The following is a 21,492-nucleotide window of genomic DNA, read 5'->3' as shown; positions in this document are numbered from 1 at the left end:
GCATAGCTCTGGGCCAGCTCCCCATCCCAGGTGCTCCGTGAGACACAGGGGAGGTGGAAGAAGGGAAGCCAAGGTCCTTTGGGAATCAGGTGACTCAGCAAGGGACCCCAAGCAGTTAAAAGTGAAATTTTGTTTCTTGTGATTCAGGAATTCTTATCCCACCCTGTCTCTCCACACCTGGGCAGGGGAGGGAGTCCCAAGGCCCCAGCAGACACTCTCAGGTCTTCCTTTAATGCCGGGCAGCACGGCTGGGACGGGCTGGCCTCTCTAAGCCAGCTCAGGGATATCTCGATGGAAGGAACCACAGGGGAACCTGCAACCAGGTTCGTGGTGGGCTTTATTCGTTTGCCCTGTGGGGTTTTCTACAGGGATGCTGTCATGCCCTGGTCTCAGCCTCCTATCTGTTGCCTGGCACCCTGATCTCACTTATCCTGGAGGGAGAAATACCATTTTCCCTCTCCCACCCCCATGCTCCTTTCTAGAGCAACCAGGATGAACGACTCAGTCCCTTCCCTAGAGTCTGGCGGCAGTGTGTCAGTTGGAGGGGGATGTGGATTGGGGCCATAAAATTTTCTCAATCATTGAGTAAAGGATTTAGTTATTTAGACAAACTAAATATGTTAGGCTATCTATATTAACTACATGAATTAGATTCATTTTTCAAAATTTTAAATGTCTCAACTTTATCCAGAGACTGAAGGGCCTATAGCAAGCCAGGGGAGGGTGGGATCTTTGAACGTGCTCGGGGAAAACCACTGGCTGTTTGATTCCCCAAGAAAAGGGACACAGTCACCGAGAACTCTGCCTTTTCTGCCAACACCGGGGTCCAGAGAAGGTAAGTGCTCTTCCATTGAGGGTGAACAAAGTCAGATAAGATGAGGGAGCTCAAAGCAATGGAGGGGCTGGCATGGGGGATGGGTGTTTTATTTACCTTTCTCAGTGGGGAGCTCCCCAGAAATATCCAGGGTCCACAGAGAGCTCTCTATTCCAAATCGCAGGTCTCCTCTCCTCTCTCCTGCTGAGAGAGCGAATCCCGGCCTTAGACTTGATCTGCTCTCCAGCCAGCGACCTCGGTTGTTCCTCCTGTTGGATCTGATAACAACAAATGCAGAACTTCCAACAACCAGTTGGTTTGAACAAGAGGTGGGTCATCGATTTAACGAAAAGTTCACTAGAAGCCCCCCACAAAGAAAAGGTCCCATCTGGGGACTGGGGGCAACATGACGGGCTATTGGAGGACCCTTCAATTAACAGGCCAGTCAGGTCGCTATTGGCTGGAGTGATACCCAGAGTTGGGATTATTTGTTTCCAAGGAACTGAAATCTCTGCGGGGGAAGTATGTCCCTATTTGTATCTTTGATTGGGAAGCAAGACTGTCCCCCACTCACTAGAAACAAGAGAAGGAAGATACGCCATCCTAGGTGCACATGGGTTAGTGCTAGGCTGTGTGAGTGTAAATGAGTGTGGGTGAGGTGTGTCTATGTGCCTGTGAACTTGTTAACCTTTGAATCTGGATTTGAGGACCACTACTCTGAATGAAAAGGCTCCGTCCTTTGAAGAGTATACTACCCATGGGAGGAGAAAAACAGAGAAAATGCCTGTGAAACAAGGAATGATGTATTGGGGGGATAACATATGTAAAAGTGCCTAGAACACAACACTCAATGAACAGCAGGTGACATTATTTGCAGACATAACCAAGGGTGTTATTTAAGATCAAAAGCTTCAGAGAATCAGGGGTCTGGATCTGAATCCTGGCTTGGTTTGTGACCTTGGGCTTAATCTTTTTTTGTTTAACTTTTTCTTTTCAATAATTTTAGGTTTACAGAAGAGTTCCAAATACAGTATAGAAAGCTCCCTTGTATCCTTTACCCCACTTCCTCTAATATCTTATATAATGATGTACACGTATTAAAACTAAGAAATTAACAGTGGTACATTACTAGGAACTAAAAGTAGACTTTATTCAGGTTTCACCGTGTTTCCCACTAATGTCCTTTTTCTGTTCTAGGATCCAATCCATGATACCATGTTGCATTTAGCTGTGTCCAGTCTGTGACCATTTCTCAATTTTTCCTTGTTTTCTCTTTGAAGATTACAGGGCAGGGACTGTAGCTCGATTTATAACTTTTTCTGGCCTTTCTTCTTGCCAGGTTATGGATTTGGGGGAAGAACACCACAGGGGTGAAGTGCCCTTATCATATCATGTGGGGGGTATCTGCTATCGACATGACTTATCACTGGTGATGTTGCCTGTATCACTTGTGTAAGGTGGTGTCTGCCAGTTTCCTCCACTGGAAAGTTACTGTTTTCCCTTTCCATGTTTTATTCCTTAGAAGCCAGTCACCAAATCCAGCCCACACTCAAGGACAGAGGAATTAAGCCACACCTCTTGGAGGGAGGGGTAGTCACATTACATTTGGAATTCTGTAAGGCAGATTTGACCCTTCTCCTTCATTCTACTTAATCTTTTTCAAGCCTCAGTTTCTCGTCTGCAAAATGGGCTATTCAATGGAGAGGCTTGTTGGAAGGTTTAAATAATATAATGTGTGAACTATCCTTAGCACTAACAAAGGTTAAATATTATGATCAGAAACGATCCAAGACACATCAAACTATTTGCAGGAGTCATTTAACTTGGCCCATTGTGCAGCTGTCAATGTTGGTCTCCTCTAGACACGGAGAGTGAAGGCCCCTGAGAGGGGCAGTTTGGGGCCAGGCTAATGTTGGGCTGCTTTCTGCCCCTCCCGAGAGCCCCACACATGAGAGGGGAGGTCTGGAGACAGGATGCCCAGAGCCCACTGAAGGCACGGCCTAACCACAGATGTGGTGTGTGGACTGGATGTTGGTGAAAGATGATAAAAATGTGATAAGAACCAAACACCTGAGAAACCACTCAGGAGGCCAAGACCAGAGTAGAGCCTAACACATAGTGAGCTCTCAGTAATTAGTCATCGACTGAATGGCCCAGTGAGAACTAAACAAAGAACACTGGGCTGGGAATCCTGTTACTTGGGTCTTTCAATCCAGATTTTTTTTTTTTTTTTTTTCCAATTTGCCATGTGACACTGAGCAAGTTACTTAACTTGTCTGGGCTTCATATTCTGGCTATGTGAACTGTGAGGAAGTTGGGGAAAGACAGGTCTAGGCCCAGGCTGTAGAGGCAAGGCGCTCACCCGCACTTCTCCCTCATCACCCCACTTTCTGTGACCCATACTAACTGTGGGACTCTCTACTGTGCTTTCAAAAACAGATGCCGATATCTTAGCACTTATTGAAGGCCCAGGGCATCGTTAGAAGCTTGTCAGCATGTACAGTATGGTAAAGGCTGTTGCAGTACATGTTCTGCCTGTTTTTGCTCTGTGCTTCCTACATGTGCTCCTTTGGTTTCTCTTCATCTGCCCCTGACTGGTCTCATCTCCTGTTTGTCCTCAGCTGCTGAAAGGGCCGCGTTTGTTTTCATTACAATAGCATCCTTGGGGAAACTTCCCTGGTGGTCCAGCGTGTAAGACTCTGTCCTCCCAATGCAGGGGACCTGGGTTCGATCCCCCGTTTGGGGAACTAGATCTCGCATGCGTGCCGCAACTAAGAGTCCTCATGCTGCAACAAAGATCCCGTGTGTCACAACTAAGACCCAGCGCAGCCAAAATAAATAAATAAATATTTTTTTTAAAAATGGGGGTGGGATGGCCTTGTGCTGTCCTCAGAGGGGCCCCACTGGCACTCTCTGAAAGACAATCATATCCTTCCATTTCCTCCATGTTTGTTTTTAGACAAAGATGTGATCAGAGGGGCTCTGTGGACTCATGGCCTTCAGAGGGGAGGTTAGCTTGGGTCTTCACCCCAGTCGCTCATAACCTGAACATGTATATTCCTACACCGAAGCAGAGCTGTTCTCCTTGCCCTTCAGGGAAGAAGCCTGGAGTCTGGGGAGGGAGATCATGAGACAGGAAAGGGCTTTTCAGAGGTGGAGGTGGGGCGGGTTTGATGAATTATTCTTCACATTTGATTTACTTTTCGAACTGGACTTCTCCTTCCCACAGGGGCTCTTTCTAGACCTAAGCTGCCTCTGTCGGGGCTGCCTTAGTGCCAGGGTATGTCCCAGCTTCCCAGCCCTCTGGCCTTTTCCTCCCCTACCAGTGTTCCCAGAGCTCCTGCCCTTCTCTGGTCACCAAGCCCGAGGCTCGAGCACCTGGCCCGGCCGACCTTTCACGACCAGCGCTGGAGCGCCCCCTGCCGCTAGAAATTGCTGTGACCATTGGGCAGAGGGTTCAGTTAGGGGGATGATTAGGTTCACCTCACACGGGCTGCAAACAGTGGCAAACAATTAATCAAAAAGAACTTCAGGCATCCACAGGCCAGCACTCTGCTGGGGATTGTGGAGGAAGCTGGATAAGATGCAGGGCATGCCTGCCAGGCTACAACCATGGGGCGTCCCCCACACCCCACCCCAGGCCACCTGACCCAGCTTTCAGCCAGACTCCAGGCTCCGTGCCAGCTCTGGCCCCTGGTGAAGGGAGATCTGAGACCCCTGGGTGAGGAGGGCAAGCAAGGCAGCATCAAGACGCCATCCCTGGGCTTCCCTGGTGGCTCAGTGGTTAAGAATCCGCCTGCCAATGCAGGGGACACGGGTTCGAGCCCTGGTCCGGGAAGATCCTACATGCCAGGGAACAACTAAGCCTGCGAGCCACAACTACTGAGCCCTCATGCCACAACTACTGAAGGCCACGTGCCTAGAGCCCACGCTCCACAGCAAGAGAAGCCACAGCAACAAGAAGCCCGCGCACCGCAACAAGGAGTAGCCCCCGCTCGCCGCAACTAGAGAAAGCTGGCACAGCAACAAAGACCCAGTGCAGCCAAAAATAGATAAATAAGATAAAATAAATTAATTTTTTTAAAAAAAAGGTGCCATCCCTGCAGGTCCTACCCCCTCTCCTTCCCTGGGGGCCAAGCTGGGGCCAATGACTTGCTGGCCTTGCTCCCTGCCCCCATTCTGCTCAGAACCAAGTCTGCTTTTCCATCTCCCAGGGACCCCCACTCTCCTGCCCAGCCTGTGTGGCCTCTGGGCTGTAGGACGGCTCACACCAGGACCAGGGCCCACTCCCCCATGAGGCCCCCTGTACCATAGGGGCCCATGGGAATATTTCCATTTCTTGTAGGATCAGAAGGCAGAAATAAACTTTTAGGCTGAAGAAAACATTTTAGTATACAATGTTAACATCTTCATCTTTATACCAACACAGTCGTAAAATATAACTTTGAATGTTATTTAGAGAGTGAAAAGGGCCCTCACCCAAGTCCTAATGCAGCCCCTGGACATGGCCGTCTGTCTGGGCAACCGTCTGACGGTCAGCGGGGCTAAGATGCCGGTGAAGGCCAGATTCCTTGGTTGTGGCGGTGACGAGATTCTCTCTAGAGAGCCTTGTGTGGATTCTTGGCTTTTTATTTTCTCTCTTAATAAAAATGTGTGATGTTTACATTGTCAGAGAACAAACAGAACCTTGGCTTGTGTTTCACGTCTTAGGAAATGGGTCTCGTGTACTTTTGGCTGTTCCCTCATGTTCCTGTAGTCATAGATCCAGCCCCTTTGGAACGGAGGGACGGTACATCAAGATGTTGGTGGGTGGAAAGGGCAGGCATGTCCCTCCATCGGCCTTCCCCTCTACTTATGGCCCTGGAATCCCTGTTTTGCCTTCCAGGTTAGTCCTCCTCCCGTTCCCACATCTGCCCTCGGGTGTCAGATGACCCCCACTTCTACCCCCCAGTGGCCTGTCTTCTTCCTACAGGCCAACCCGTCCTACGTGTCCTCAACCTCACCCTTCTCAGGGGTTCTGGAAACCTCTTCTGTATCTATTTCATTACTTCCCCCACTGTGTTAGTTTGCCAAGGCTGCCAGAACAAAGTATCCCAGGCTGCAAGGCTGAAAAACAGAAGTGTATTCTTCCACAACTCTGGAGGCTGGAAGTCTGAAAGCCAGGTGTAGTGGGTTGTTTCTTCTGAGGCTCTGCTCCTTGGCTTGTAGATGGCCAAGCTGCCCCAGTGTTCTCACCTGGTCTTCCCTGGATTGTGTCTTCCTCTCTTCTTACAGGGACCCCAGTCGTTAATTAGGACCTGTCCTAATGACCTCATTTTAGCTTCATTACCTCTTTAAAGGCCCAATCTCCAAACAGGCACACTCTGAGGGACTGGCAGTTAGGGCTCCAACATAGGAACTTACGGGGGACACAATTCAGCCCGTAACACCGACCACCATCTCTACTTCCACGCACAGAACTGGTTGCCAGAGCTACAGAACATGAGCTTGTGAAGGGGGACAGTCTGAGAAGTCACAGGCAAGACAGTTTTGAGGGCTGTGGGCCAGGGTGATGGGAACCATGTCTGTGAACAGGCAAAGCGCTACTGAGGCCCGCCTGGCATCAAGGCCAAAAGGGGACACTGCCTAGGGGAGAAGCGGGCTTTCCATGGGAGGGTCTGCTCAGCCAACCGTTGAGAAGACTGCCTCTTGATGCTTGTACGATAATTATCATCACTTGGAAGGATTTAGTGCCTCTTGGTCTAAATTTATGGATACTCTTCTTCTGCCAGGCTTATCATAACGACCAGCATCACCCCGTCCCCTTGGCCTTCCTAGTCCACAGTGCCTCGGCCCAGACATGACCTGTCTTTTTTTTTTCTTTCGGTACGCGGGCCTCTCACTGTTGTGGCCTCTCCAGTTGCGGAGCACAGGCTCCGGACGCGCAGGCCCAGCGACCATGGCTCATGGGCCCAGCCGCTCCGCGGCATGTGGGATCTTCCCGGCCCGGGGCACGAACCCGTGTCCCCTGCATCATCGGCAGGCGGACTCTCAACCACTGCGCCACGAGGGAAGCCCCAATGACCTGTCTTTTTAACCAAAGAGTCTGATCCTTGTTCCAGTAATTCAAAGGCGACAGCTCCAAATTCATGAATTGAGTTTATGAAGAACCTCCTAGGGGATTCTTTTTGATGGGGGGACCTTGCACAGACCCAGTCTACACCTATCCTGTGCTTGGGTAGAACATTCTTGGAAAGATGCTAACGTCCAACCGATCTCCCCCATGACCCCCACCCTCACGCCCATTTTCCTGACTCCACCCATCTGGCTGGGGCACACTCAAGGAGTCAAGTTCATTCAGAAAGCTAAAGAGGAGCAAAGTAGGGAAGATTAATCTTTTCAGAAGAGAATTATTCCCCGTATTCCAAAGCCAAATGCAAATTAAACCGATCTTTTCTGAGATAAAATGCTGCTCTTCCTTATTACAGTTCCAGGTCTCTGTTCCGAGCCCAGCAATTCTCCTGCTAGCAAAATAAGAAAGAGCTGGAGGATCACCTTTTAATTTTACCCATTTTGGCAGTGATCCTCTCTGGCCTCCCTTCACCAGCCCACATTTTTGCTGGCACCGCGAGACAGGGTGACGAGGGAGGGAGACGTTATTACAGCTGTGTCATCGCCTTCAAAGGAGACCTCTCTGATTAGGTCCCCAGATGCTGACCAGGCTTTGGAGGAACATTAAATCCCATCCTGATTGCCACTCAGCCCAGAGTCACTTGTGCAGAATAACAATATCCCCCGAACTACCCTGCACGTAGGGTTTGAATCCAGAGGGAGCCACCCTCTACTTGTGCTCTACGCCCCACAGAGACCCTTGTGAAAATCTCAGACTTAGTTCCGAGGGACAGGAACTGTTCTTACACTGTTCTTTCACTCGCTGCTTCTCCCATCTCTGCTCCCAGGCACCTTCACCCAAATACACGTCTTCTTGCTTCCTTGCTAACCTCACACAAATGGTAAATGCTATGGGTCCCAGGGGCTGCCAGCCCACAAATTCATCAGACGTAGCTATGCCCAGAACCCAGGGTTAGGCTCAGCTGGGGCTCCTCCCAACTGTGGTTCTGCTGGAGACTCTTGCCATCTCTGGAGGTCCTGATGTCCAGTGCTCTTACCATGGCACCTACTGGTAACCTGACACCAGCCTGGGTTCTTCTTGGTCTCGACAGCAGGAGTGGGGCAGGGATCAATTATGGAGATTCCCCACAGATGCCCTCCATTATACTAGCATGCAAACCCTTACAATTTCAATGAGTCATGAAATCTTGAAGTAGGAAGAAAAAAGTTGCTAGTCCAACTCTGACTCAGGGTTTGAAGGGCACAGACAGCGGACTATGCTAATCAGGGGGTCTAGGGAAACAAAGCACCAGAGAGTGGCTTCAGTGTCCCTAGAGCTGGAGAGGGTGATAGAGTAGAGCAAGAGGCACCTAGTCCAAGCCAAGCCCCAGGGCCATGGATGCTTACGAAGGCCTGGCCTATGAGGGTTGGGGGCCTGCAGAAGATGCAAGGAGCTGCAGGTTTGCTGAGGCCAACGTGGCATCGTGACTCACCTTTGGGGCCAGTTCTCTGTTGTACCAGAGGCAGGAAAAGAAGCAGATTTGAGCTGGAAGTGTAACAGAGATACCATTAACCCAGCTAGAAAAGGAACCGCAGAGGACAGACTTGGTGAGTTTACTGCTTAATGTAGGGGGAGCCACAGAAGGTTTTGTTCAAATTTCAGTGTATCCTGTGGCTGCCCAAAGGACCGAGAAAGTCATGCCCTCCTCAAAATGACTAAGTTCCTTAGGAACTATGCCCGGAACTTTTCTAGGACCTGAACCAGGTCTCACTGCTCTATATCCTCACTACAAAGTGTGGTCCACAAACCACGGCATCAGCAGCCCCTGGGAGCTTCTTGGAAAGGCAGAATCTTGGGCCTCGCCCCAGAGAATGACTCAGAACCTGTATCTTCTGATCCCAGGAGACTTGTATCCATTAAAGTTCCTGAAACACTGCTCAGTTGGCCAGGTAATTTACAAGGCCCAGTGCAAAACAAAAATGTAGGACCCCTTGTTAAAAAAATAACAATTTCAAGGCAGCAGCAGCAGAATTCTATTTTGTTTTTCCCGTGGTAACATCTGTATAACATAAAATTTGCCATTATAACCCTTTTTGAGTATACAATTCAGTGGCATTAAGTACATTCACACTGCCATGCAACTATCACCATCATCCATCTTCAGAACTCTTCCATCTTTCCAAATGGAAACTGTTTCCCTTAAACAGTAGCTCCCCATCACCTGTCCTCCCAGCGCCTGACAGCCACCACTCTATTTTCTGTCTCTATGAATTTGACTCCTCTATGCGCCTCATATAAGTGGAATCATGCAGTATTTGACCTTTTGTGACTGGCTTCTTCCACTCAGCATAATGTCCTCAAGGTTTGTCCAGGTGACAGCTGAGTATTAAACCAAGTGTAGGGCCCTTCTGGGCACCGGGCCCCGTGTGGCTGCACAGGTCACATGTCCTGACACTACTCTCTAGCAGTGGAAGAGCCTATTTTTCTCAAAAGTCACCAAGAAAACTTCTCAGTTTTTCCTCAAATCAGAGGCCTTCTGATTTTTTAAAGCACTTTTCAAAGCCAAGGAGAAACCTGAGTACACATCCCTAATTAGAACTATAGGACAATGGGAAAGTCATTTTCAAGGTGTGAAAATGTCAGCTCAGCCTGGATGCTTCCAGTAGGAACCATGAAAAGAGGAAGAATAAGGCTACCTCCAAATCACAAGTCCAGGTAATATATCCCCAGTGGCCTGCAAAAAGGAGCAAAAAAGTTTTTTTTGCATGTAAAATATGTTTTATTGTTCTTTAAAAGGGCTCAAGGTTTGGTTTTAAATCAGGCTGCACACCTTCCCGATCCCCCCCAGAAGTGAATCAGGTCCAAACCCCCAGAGGGATGGTGCCGGGGAGGCAAACAGCATGTTTGGTCTCCACCAGCCTCCTGGCAGACACTACAGTTCATCCTTGACAAGGAGCTGGGCACAATATCCCTGTGTGCTAGTAGTGACTTGGGCAACATCCCATAGTGTGAGCCTCCAAATCCATGGCCATGGGCAAAGGGCCTGGTGCTGGAATTGCATTTCATGCACAAAACTGACCCAACCACTTATCCAAATTAACATCACATGTTATTCTACATTATTTTCAAAATCACCAATGTATTAATATTTTAAATAATTGGTATAGTGCTTTACCAACTACTTAACTATCTCACTTAAGTGGGGGAGGTCTCAGCAAATTAGTAAAATGAAATCTGAATTACACCTTTTAAACTAAACGGTTTTATTGCCCCAGGGGGCTTGTAGAAGTTTAGGCAAGTTAAATCTCAGGCAGGAAAACTCCTTTGGGATCGTTAATGAAGAAGGGGAAATGGTTTATCGCTAGCTTATCAGTTACTGCATGGAAATGGAAGACTTTTTCGTTCTGGAAAAGCCTGCTTGGTCTCCGCTGTGGTGATATCTTTTATACAACCATCATTCGCTCAGCCCACTCCACCCTCATCATTTCCACCAAAGTAAACATCAGCCCCGATTCTGCAAAATATCACACATTTCAAGTTGCCGCATTTAAGTAAATTCTTGATATGTTATCCTGCTTTATTCCAGGCTCTTAAAATACTTGTTAAAGAAAACTGCTTGGACCTGGTGAAATAGGCAGTTCTGATATTTTCTTTTTGAAGATAAGTGGCAGAAATTTTAAGGATGTGACTTCATGACCTGCCTGAGTTCCCAGACTCCCCATCTCCCATCTCCACCTCCTTTACTGGGCAAGAATCCCTTTTGCTCACAGCCCAGGGTTTGAAGGAGAGGCCAGGGTGGCGGAAGGCTGCTCTGGCACCTCCACCGCCCTGAGTGATTACAGGGCAGGCTCGGCTTGCCCGGTGACCGCTGCCCCATCGGGCCTCGTGGCCTGGCACCCGACGACGTTCCAAGTGTGCCTGCGCCACCTGAGTCACAGGCAGGGGAACAGGGACTTGTTCCTGCATCCCAAGGCCGCGTTCCAACAGGACCGTGGCCGCAGAAGCGCAGAACCCCAAGGCTTCTTGGCAATTACATGGTTTTCACACTTCTATTTTTAAAAGCCTTGGAAACAAGTAACCTGGGGGATCAGGATGGTTGGGTGAATGTCTTTCCAAAGTTCTCCCAGTCAGGGACCCTGTCCTGGCAGGGGTCCCAAAGCAACTGTGAAACCAAAATGCCAAGACAGGCCCGCTCTGCAATCCTGCTCCTCAGATGATAGAAACAGAAACACCGGGCTTCCCTGGTGGCGCAGTGGTTGAGAGTCCGCCTGCCAATGCAGGGGACGCGGGTTCGTGCCCCGGTCTGGGAAGATCCCACATGCCGCGGAGCGGCTGGGCCTGTGAGCCATGGCCGCTGAGCCTGCACGTCCGGGGCCTGTGCTCCGGAACGGGAGAGGCCACAACAGTGAGAGGCCCGCGTACCGCAAAAAAACAACAACAACAACAAAGAAAACAAAACAGAAACACCAGCGGCACCTAGACTCACACAGTCTTGTCCTACATGACCACAAAGGGTATGGTGTGGCCTCGGGTCACCGAGTGGTCCAGACTCTCACCCTGCTGATTTGTGTGGCTAGGTAACGCTTTCCCATACAGGAGTCTCCTGCAGTGGGTCCCCAGGAAGCCAACCCAGAGAGGAGGTTGGCTCTGGAGGGGGAGGGCTGGCGGGGGGCGGGGAAATGTTAGCGGGAATTCTTGGGATGTGCATCTGGGAAGGGGGCAAGCGTGGGCGGAGGGAGGAATCGAGCTGGGGTGTGTCTCAGCGGACCTTTGGGCACTCTGAAGCTGGGCACTCAGAGGAGTAAAGGGGCAGAGAGGGTCAGAACTTTATACCCCCGTGCAAGTTAGGCATTGGTGGGGCCCCTGGAAGGGGGGGGGGTGTAACGGGGGGCGTGCCCTGCGGGGGGCTGACAACCCAGGCCTGTCTGTGGCAGCATCCCAGCAGGCAGGGAGGGGAGTAAGTCAGGTGTCACTCCCTGAGGTGGGCCCTGACAGCATCAGAGCTTCCATGACAACACTTCATTTCTCTTCTTTCATCTGCAATTTTTTAAAAAATGGAGGCAAATTTCACATAACATAAAATCACAAAATGAACCACTTTAAAGTGTACAGTCCAGTGGCATTTGTTACATTCACAGAGTTGTACAACTACCACCCTTATCAAGTTTCAAAACGTTTTCATCCCCACGAATGAAAACCCCTACCCATTCAGCGGTCACTACCTTTCCCCCTCCCCCCAGCCCTGGGCAAGCACCAGTCTGCTTTCTGTCTCTATGGATTTACCTATCCTGGACATTTCCTATAAATGGAATCATATAGTATGTGAACTTTTGTGTCAGGTTTATTTCACTTAGCCTAAGATTTTCAAGGTTCATCCGTGTCACAGCATATATGTCAGTACTTCATTCCTTTTAATGGGTGAGTAACACACCATCGTATGGATATACCATATTTGATTTATCCATTCAGCCATTGATGGACATTTGAATTGTAGCATCTTTTTAAAAAGGAACTTAGGATCAATGTGGAAGTTCTTGATTGTCGAAGATATGACTTCATTTCATTTGGAAGCAGGAAAAGCCCTCCAGGCTCCCTGTGTGGAAGGGCATGAACTGTGTGGAAGGGCATGAATTTACATCCCAGAAGAGGCTTCTGCTGAACAGCAAGTCCAAAGCCTGCCAGCCTTTCTGGGCCTGACAGCGCCCCTGCAAACTTGTCTGCCGCTCTCTTGCCATGCCAGGGTGCTCTCAATCCAGTCTTGCCTTGTTCAGGCCACACTGAGATGTTTCTGGGCGTGCTGCCTGCTCTCACTCCTCTCTGCTCCAGGGAACCAGCTCCAGCCCTTTGCTCAGGTCCCCTTTCTATCTCCCAAGGCTAATGGGGAATCTTTTCCCTCTAAGTCTTTTCCCTCCTTGCCTTGAAGTCAGAGCCACCGTTCTGGCAGACACAGGGGCTGAGCCCACGTCCTCCGCATGGCCCTTCTGCCCCAACTCCGTCCCCACCAGAGGGCAGAAAAGATGCTGCTCTCCATGACTTCCTAGTGCCCGGGTCGCGAAAGATGCTGGCTGGGCGGCCACAACCCTGGCGGCTCATCTGGCCCCTCTGGATTCTGCCTGTCCAGCTTGTGCCCACCCATTTCAGCTCACCTCCTTCCCTGCCCCTCCGTCGTTGTTCCCCTGTTCTCAGGCACCCCTAGGTGCCCCAGCATCTAGCACAGAGTTGCTCAAAAGTCTGTTGACTGAAGAATCTCTTCCTTGGACATCTCTTCCTTTCAACTCCACACCTAAGAGCTTCTCTGGAAAAACCTTTACGGGAAGGATTTGTCAAATTGTCATTTGTTGTTCTAATTTTATATACACGGTCTGTGATCCTCAGAGCAATCTCTGAGGCGGGCAGTACTAGTCCTGTCCTACTGAGGAGGAAGTTCAGGGCAGAGCCTAGCCAGGTGGGAAGCAGGCAGGGCCGGGATCTGCCCCCACTAGTGCAGCTAGGACCAGCCCCGCTCCTCTTCCCAGGCTGCCTGGGCCCATCAGGTCGGTGCTAACCCCACTCTGCCAGGCATGGGGTTAATCGCTGGGGCCCCTAAGGCGCTGTGAAGGGGGGGTGGGGAGAGGGCCTTCAAACGACTTGTAGCGGGGGAGGGGTGTTCTACTGCCAGAGAGCTGTGCTCAGCCTGAGGGAAGAGTCCCGTCTCCATGGGATTTGGGGTGACATATGAACAACTATTTATATTGTAACCTGGGGCAAGCTTCATCCAAAGGACATTTACCAGTTGAAAACCTTTACTGTTAAATCCCCAACCCAGAAATAAAGGCAGCCTCAGCCAAAGGAAGAGGTGGCGTACATCACGTCTCATCTGGACACCCTGCCTGAGGGGTTTATCCTTTTCCCGGCAATAGATGCTGGGACTTGAGGACAGGATCTCATCTTCTCAGTCTCTTTCCCGGCAACAAACACGGGCCTGCGGGGGAAACATCAGATAACGGGAGGAGGAAGGGCAGCGACCTTAGAGCCTGAAGTGGAGGCAACGGTGAGTAAGGGTGTCTCGTGTCTCTTTTTCTTTAGGATGGTGAGCAGTGGGCCACGAGGAACAAACGCAGGAACAGACGCCAAAGCCCAAGCACACGTGATTCGCATTTAGAAGAACTGGAAAGAAGCCGAACCCACCTGCCCGCCTTGCCCTGCGTGCCTGGGCAGGGCCGTCGACCCAGAGCGTCTAGGGTCTGCTGGCTGGGGGCTCCTGGCAGGAAAGAGGTAGAGGGAGCTGCTGGCTTTTATCCCTCTCTTGGGGATGGTCACGTTTCCCCCCCTCCTACTCCCCTTCCTCTCCTCCCCAGAGACCCCAGGACGGGCAAACCCAGCCCCCCAGGTAGACCACCTGGGCGTGGGTGAGGCTCTGTCCTGAGGGAGAGGGAAGCAGCTGGCACTGGCTAAGGTGGCAGGCGGTGGCCCCTCATGCTGTGACCGGGAAGCCTGCAGGAGAGGGCCAGGGAGGCCCATGTCCCAAACAGCCTATCACCAGGTCATTTTGTTTCACTGTTCCTAATGCGAAGTCGTAAAGCGAAGGCGGGTGACAGTTCCCAGGTGAGGAGAAAGTTCTGGAGTCCTGGACATGGTAAGTAGGGTGGGCCTGAATGGGACACTGAGGTGGGTGGTGTGAAGATTAAGGCTCTGAGCCAAACAGGAGAGAAAGAGACAGAAGCATCCCAGGGCTCAGGAGGCAGGAGAGGTCCCCTAGCCAATGGAGAAAGCACCGTGGTCTCCAGCTGGGTGAGACTCAGCCCTTCTGCTCCCCAGGCCTTTTGTCTCTCTGTGCCTTGGAGGTCCAGGGTGGGCCTGGGGCTGGGTGGAGGTGCTGACGGTCCCTGAGTCAGGAGGTGAACCCCACCTTGGCCACTTGCCCTCAGATGTTTTGAAGAGGCAAATGGAGGTGTCAGGCATGAGCGAGAACTCTGTGTGTAGAATGAGGCGCTGAGGGAGCTGCTGGTGAGCCCTGAGCCTACACAAGGATAGGGGCCCCGCAGAAGTCCCTGCAGCTGTAAATGGGTCCGAGTCATTCCAGCAGAATGCCCTGTGGGTATGGGAAAGAGAGAGACTACTCTGCAGAGAGCGGGACGCTTCCAGGCAGTCACCACTGCAGCGGGATCGCTCACACGCGCTCCACTCATCCCTGCTGGCCTGCAGAAGGGCACCGAGCCCCGCTTCTTCTCTGTAAGAGGAGTGTTACAGGCCAAGTCCGACCAGAGGTGGTTCTTTTCATTCTTTTCCCATTCTGTCGAGAGGGAAGGGGATTCTTTCTGGCACAGGAAAAAAAGGGGTGGGGTGTGGGGAGGAGGAAGGAGAAAGGAAGCCGGTCTCCCCAGCACAGCTTGGGAAGAGGCCAGGTCGGCAGCCCCCGCCCAGCCGTCCCCAGGATAGCAGATGGTCTGGGCTCTCCCCCCGAAGACTGCAGGACAGCCCACCCTCCTCTGCGCTTTCCGCGTCTTCCTCAGATGCTTGTGGATCTGGGCGCTCGGTCTGATAGCCCTGCTTATTGTTTTCTTTCGGATACTCCTCTTAGCTTCTACCTCAGCCGAAGGCTGAAGATTAGGCCAATTTCTTTGTCTCTCAGACTTATGTAAACGAGAAGCCTCAGATCCTAGGCAGAGGCAAAGAGCTCCCACTCTACTTCCTTCTTAGGGGTCCAATGACATAAAATCGTTGCCATGGGGATTCCTTCATTTGTAGAAGGAACTGTTTTTAGAAAAAAAGAATGATTCACCAGTTCTTTAAGGAGGAACAGAGTCAGTCCTTGGGGAGATATGATGTAATAGGGTTTAGAAGAGGAATGATGGCCAGCTGCAGTTTGTGTACTTTTCTCTTCCTTTTTAGATCCTTGTGTAGCCTCAGGGCTCACCAGCAGCTCCCTCAGAGCCTCATTCTACACACAGAGTTCTCGCTCATGCCTGACACCTCCATTTGCCTCTTCAAAACATCTGAGGGCAGGTGTTAAAAATAATGTTAGAAAGGCCCAGCTAGGCTCACCAGGGAATTATTGTCAGGTCTTGGAAAGTGTCTTCATGGCCATTTCTGGGCCTAGCTGCTGGACAAAGTTATCAGCTTGAGGGTGCCACAGGGCCTTTGAACATTCATCTCCATTATGACTGGCCTAGCAGAGGACTTTCCCTATATTGACTCTCTCTGGGAAGTCTGTAGTTAACAGTGCAAGCTAGAAACTAAAGGTCCACAAGAGGGGAGGGAATGACCCAAGGCACCACTGTATGTAAGTGGCAGAGTTAGTCCCAGAAGCCAGGCCGTCTAAGCAGCTATGGCCAACAGAGCAGGAGCTAGGAGGAATACTTTTTTTAAAAAATAAATTTATTTATTTATTTATTTTTGGCTGTGTTGGGTCTTCGTTGCTGTGCTCAGGCTTTCTCTAGTTGTGGTGAGCGGCGGCTACTCTTCATTGCGGTGCGCAAGCTTCTCATTGCGGTGTCTTCTCTTGTTGCAAAGCACAGGCTCTAGGCGCATAGGCTTCAGTAGTTGTGGCTCGCGGGTTCTAGAGTGCAGGCTCAGGAGTTGTGGCTCGCGGGCTTAGTTGCTCCACAGCATGTGGGATCTTCCCAGACCAGGGATCGAACCCGCATCCCCTGCATTAGCAGGCATATTCTTAACCACTGCACCAACAGGGAAGTCCCTAGCCAGGAGGAATACTTTTATGAACAAATATATTGTGTAATAATTGGCAAAGAAAAGGAGGTTGATCGGTGGAAGCAATGTAAAAAATTAATAAGGGGCTGAAATTAGACTGATGTAATTGAGATGATCCTTCTTTTCCTTTTGAAAAAGCACTGCACTGGGAGTCAGCTGTGTGCCCTTGAGGAAATTACTTTCCCTCTCTGGGCCTCAACTTTCTCACCTCCTAAATGAAAGGGCTGGGCTTGAATGAGCTCAGATCCCTTCCCACAATGACATGCTTGTATACCGCCCTCATACTGGAAATACTAGTGAAGGCCTCTCCGTGCTAAACTTAGTGTTCAAGGATTCCCCGTGGCCCACAGCATCAAGCCCACACCCCTTAGCCTGGAGCTCAAGGCTCTGTGTGATCTGGTCACAACTCATCTTTCCAGTCGTATCTCCCATTTGCTACTTCCTATGGATTACCTGTTCCACAGCCTTGTTCGCACCCGCTATGCAGAGCAGCCTCCTCCTGCCCCAGTGCTCTGGCCAGAAAAAGTCCAGTGAGTCCTTTATCTCTCAATAAGATGCCTCCTCCTTCAGTTTGGGGTTGTGATCTTCCCAGTTGTGTATCCACCATCACTGCCTTCACCTGAATGCGTGTTGTAATTATCTAGTCATTCAATCCACCGAATATTCCTGAATGATTAGCGTGTGCTGTGACAATGACAAATTCGGACATAGTTCTGCCTTCATAGTGGGGAAAGGGAGACATTAATCAAACAGTCATGCTTAGGAATGTATAACTGCAAACAGAGAAGTGTGAAGAAGGAAGAGAGAAGAGTTCCCCGAGAGCTTGTGAGAGTGGGATGCGGAAGGAGATGCTCCCAGGAGGGGAAGACCATGTGCTGATTCTGGCCAAAGGGAGTGTGGAGGATGAGAAGGGCTGGAGGAAGGCCAGGGTGAGGGGAGGATTTCCAGAGACATCGGGGGTGGCAGTGGTGAGCCTGGATGAGTGGGCTGTGGAAGGAGTGTTGTCTTGATCAGAGGAGCCACCTGGGAAGCCTGTGAGGGGTTGTAAAGAGGGGAGTGAGAGATCAAATAGGTGTTTCAGAACAATTATCTTGGCTGCTATGCAGAGTGGCCTGGAGTGGTGATTTGTAGCCCCAGATGTGTAAGAAGCATGGAGAAGTTTGAGAAGGACCCATACCCTGGTCTCACCTCCAGACATCCCCATTCGGTTAGTCTGGAGGGAGGCAAAAAGGGAAGAAGGCGCCCAGTAGGAGACCCTGCAGTGGTCCAGCCAGGAGAGGAGAGCACGTTGGGCAGGGATGAGCTCCAGGGATGTTTAGGAGATGAAATGGACAGGATTCGGCAATTAGTTCCCCTGGAGATGAAGGAGAAGGAGGTGTTAAGGTGGAGCCCCGAGTTCCTGGCTTATGCAAGCAGACGGAAATGGTGACATTCTGAGATGAGAACATGGGCAACGATGGGGTGTTGGGGGGCAGGGATCGGATGCGGGCACAGGCCCCCACCCCAGACCAGGCCGGATTCTCCCGGCACTCCGCGCCTGCGTGGGCCTGGAGGCTGTGCTTCCGCTGGGCCCCCGCAGCCCCTTGGAGTGCTCGCCCGCAGAGGCCAGGGTGGGCCGGAGGGCTGCTTGGAGGTGGGGATGCGAGGGGCCCAGAGGCAGGGAGCACCCAGGCCCGCAGAGCCTAGGCGCCGGCCCCAGGCGGCCCAGCATATGGTAAAGGCAGAAAACAGCACATTTGGCAAGAGTACGGGCACTAAAAGTGATCCCCAGGCCGACGGCGGGTGCCAGCGGGGCTTTTACCTGCCTCTGGATCAGGGGGCTCCTTCGGGCAGCAAAGTGAAGACTCGCTGACACAGTGAGCTGCCTGTAACCAGCTCCCCCGGGATGGTGGGAGCTGGTGGGCGCCTTCCCTTGTATCAGACAGACATACCCGGCCCTCAGCTCACTTGGATTCCCTGGGCAGGGATGTCAGAGCAGCCCAAAAATCTGTCCACATTCGTTTCCTCCAGCCACCTGATGCAGGAGAGAAAGAACACACTTGGAGTTGGGGGAACTGGGGGCTAGACCTGTTTTGGTGGGTGGCAGATTTTGTGACCTTGAGGAAGTCACTTATCTCATCAGATCCTGGGAGGGGTAGAAGCAGGAGGAAGACCCAGACCTGCCCTCTCTGGAGGCTCACCGGCTCTCTGGTGGTGTGACAGACCCTGGGCAAAGAGCAAGCCATACCACAGCCCGGCCAAGTTTCCTGGAGGAGGTGAGGGAGGGGAGGAAGAGCAGAAGGAAGGTTGGGGGGAGGGGAGAGGAGCAGGGGGAGGAGGGGAAAATCTGTCTCACCACCACCCGAGGGCTCTGCCCCAGCTTCTCTCTGTGTTTATCTATGTGCAGGAGGAATTGCAATGTGTGGTTGTACCACAGTGACTCTCTTTTGTCTTTTTTTTTTTTTTTTTTTGTGGTACGCAGGCCTCTCACTGTTGTGGCCTCTCCCGTTGTGGAGCACAGGCTCCGGACACGCAGGCTCAGCGGCCATGGCTCACGGGCCCAGCCGCTCTGCGGCACGTGGGATCCTCCTGGACCGGGGCACGAACCCGTGTCCCCCGCATCGGCAGGCGGACTCTCAACCACTGCGCCACCAGAGAAGCCCTCTCTTTTGTCTTTTTTACTTTTTTTAATTGAAGTAAAGTTGGATTTACCATGCTGTGTTAGTTTCTGGTGTGCAGCAGAGTGACTCAGTTATATACCTATATATGCACTCTTTTTCATATTCTTCTCCATTATGGTTTGTCACAGGATACTGACTATAGCTGCCCGTGCTCTACAGTGGGACCTTGTTGTTTATCTTATATAGAGTGGTTTGCATCTGCTAAAGTGAAACTCCAGGATTGAACTCCAAGTTGTTTTTGTTTTTCGTTTTAACCCCTGTATGACCACCTGTAATGGCTACCCTAGTACATACATTTCTTGTCTTTGTTTATAAGCGCTTTCCCCCAAACATGTTTTCTTACGTCCCTCGGTCCCTTTACCTATGCCTGTAACCCAAGGTAACAGTTATTAAAAACTTGCCCTTTTCTCCTTGTGCATCCAAACAAATTCACACGTAAAGGGTGTCACTCCTTTTCTGTCACTGTTTGTTTTACAAAAGTTGCCTCACACAGTGTACAATTCTCTGCCACTTGTTTTGCTCCCTGAACAATAAATACACCAAGAAAATCCCTCTGCATGAGCAGATAGAGATCTTATTCTTTTCAATGGTGTGTAACACCCCACGGTAGGGACTTACGAGAGCACTCCTACACAGCCAAGAGATTTTTTTCCCTATGGTAGACTAGAAAGAGATTTTTCATTTTTTTTAATGCTGGAGACTTTAGTGAGGTCCTTTTACCTGGCAGGAAGCTAAACTACCTGTATGGTTCGAGAGCCAAGTCTGGCACCCACTATGTGCGGGTTTGTTGGTAAAGACAAGGAATGGTCTTTGCTCTGAGGAGTTCACTCTGCTGCCAGAGAGATAAGAGCCCTGTCCCTTAGACAGCGGTCCCCGAAACTCATGCCTGCAGGGGTGAAGGCTTGAGTTAACCCCCTGGGAGAGGGCAACCTTGATGGAGAAAATTCTAGAGGGACAGTGCAGAGTCAAAAGTTATTTGATGTTGGGAATTCCCTGGCGATCCAGTGGTCAGGACTCGGTGCTTTCACTGCCGAGGGCCTGGGTTCAATCCCTGACCGGGGAACTAAGATCCACAAGACACGTGGCAAGGCCAAAAAAAAAAATTATCTGATGTGCCATGTGGCCAAGACATGAAGCTAAGGAGGAGGAAGTAGGATTACTCAGTGCGTTGGCTGAACAGCTCCCTCCTTCCCGCTGACTTTGCCCCAAGAATTTCAACAGCTACAGGTTATTTCCAGATGGAGGTTGAGCCATTCGTCTCTTCATTTTCTAACTGCAGAACGGATAAAAGTCTGAGATTTCAATCAAAAGCTTAAGAAAATAATAATCCTTAGTTGCCCTAATTCTTTTCTGAAAATACCTCACACTGACAGAAATTGTCTTTAAGCCCCCTTTCTCTTCTGTCGTGCTTTAAATTTCTTCCTTAATTAAAAAGAATTGTTTGCCTGATGTGGGCTCCAAAGGGCTTATTTATTTTAACTGACCTTCTTGTTTCTTTCTCTTATCCTAACCAGTGACTTGATAACTCTAAAACTCTCTATTCTCCTGTCTTAAAATGCCCATTGTCTCTGTCACCAGGGGAACATAATAATGAATTTTATAATCAGCCCATTTCTATTCCCACAGCATGGAAGCCGTGTCAGTAACAAGCAGAAAGCACAGCGCCCCTAAGTTCAACTGCCCTAAATTGGCTGCTCGTCCCTAGCAGAGATTTTAGAATGCTCTTCTCAGAATAATATTTCAGCATCACTCAACCTTACCAACATTTGATGACAACATTATCTGAAAATTAATGATGAATTAATGTCTGCATTCCAAAGTACCTGGCTGAATTCACTGTGTAAAAAAAAAAAAAAAAAAAAAAGGCAGGGGGCAAGGCAGCCAAACAGATATGTCATTGAAACCCAGCAACTGTTGAATGATAGAATTTTTTTCCCGTCCCTTAAGGCGATCAAGTGTAGTACCCAGTCTGAGAATGCCTCAGAAGCACGCCATCCAGCGACTTGGATCCTTGAGCTCAGAGGATTGTGATAGAATTAAGTCTGACTCAACAAATGAGGTCACTGGGAAGAAGCACTGGTGTTAAATTTCCCATTAACACTGGTGGCTAATTTACTAAACAGTCATCTGCTTGTGGTTCCAGAAGACCGCCCGGTAAATTCCAGACACCTCCTGGGTTGCAGATAGCTTGCGCATGAAGTCACCATACCCTGGTCAGTGTGACTTTTGGTGACCAT

At 50.4% G+C, this 21,492-nt stretch overlaps 1 long non-coding RNA gene across 1 annotated transcript; it reads right to left on the bottom strand.

The window, feature by feature from the left end:
- Positions 1–16,167: 16,167 nt before the first annotated feature.
- LOC115802769 (uncharacterized) lies at positions 16,168–18,644 on the bottom strand. Its single transcript, XR_016392091.1, has 3 exons — positions 18,397–18,644; positions 17,049–17,949; positions 16,168–16,581 (listed from the first exon to the last, which is right to left on the bottom strand). It is a non-coding gene; the product is annotated as an uncharacterized LOC115802769 (long non-coding RNA).
- Positions 18,645–21,492: the final 2,848 nt, after the last annotated feature.

The sequence above is a fragment of the Delphinapterus leucas genome, chromosome 2 (assembly GCF_059928025.1).
Source record: "Delphinapterus leucas isolate spDelLeu-1000000601 "Yukka" chromosome 2, BTC_Dleu_Yukka2, whole genome shotgun sequence".
NCBI classification, from domain to species: Eukaryota; Metazoa; Chordata; class Mammalia; order Artiodactyla; family Monodontidae; genus Delphinapterus; species Delphinapterus leucas.
This window is presented reverse-complemented; position numbering and strand designations above follow the sequence as displayed.